Source organism: Myodes glareolus, unplaced genomic scaffold, assembly GCF_982192425.1.
Source record: "Myodes glareolus unplaced genomic scaffold, mMyoGla1.1 HAP1_SCAFFOLD_51, whole genome shotgun sequence".
NCBI classification, from domain to species: domain Eukaryota; kingdom Metazoa; phylum Chordata; class Mammalia; order Rodentia; family Cricetidae; genus Myodes; species Myodes glareolus.
The window spans coordinates 851850-852500 of record NW_028263222.1 but is presented as its reverse complement, the minus strand read 5'-3'; positions in this window follow the sequence as shown (position 1 = coordinate 852500).

Below are 651 nucleotides of genomic sequence, written 5' to 3'. Positions count from 1 at the left end.
TCAGGAGGTCTCATGTATTCATTTGGTTTCTCTCAGTGTCTGTGCTACTGGGGTTATATTTAGGAAGCGGTCTCCTGTGCCAATGCATTCAAGTGCATTTGATATTTTGATTTCTATAATTTTTATTGGGGATGAAGTCAATTATTTGAACTCTCAAATATTTTTATTGTTATTATCTTTTTATCTGTTAGTTTATTTGTGGTTTTTCAACCTAGGGTTTCTTTGTGTATCCTTGTATGCCCTGGAACTCACTTTGTAGACAAGACTGGCCTCAGACTCACAGAGATCCATCTGCCTCTGGCCCCTAGTGCAGGGATTAAAAGCATGCACTGAACACTTTTTTTTTAAAAAACAGAGTTTAAAAAAACTCTCTCCCTTTCCCCCAGCCCCAGCCAGGGCTGCCGGCTACATCTCAGGCAGGCATAGGTGGCGGGCACTCTGGCTATCCAGGAAGTGACAGGCACAGACAGGCAGAGAAGCAGGGAAGAGTGATGCCCACTCTCTCACTAAATGCAGGCATGCAGGAAGAACAATGAAAACAATCAGAACTGCAGAGAATTTCCAGAAACCACATGGTGGGGATCTAGTGCCCTCTTCTGTTGACAGGGAAGACATCAGAGATTTGGGTTCTTGTGCCTCCCTCCTCCCACC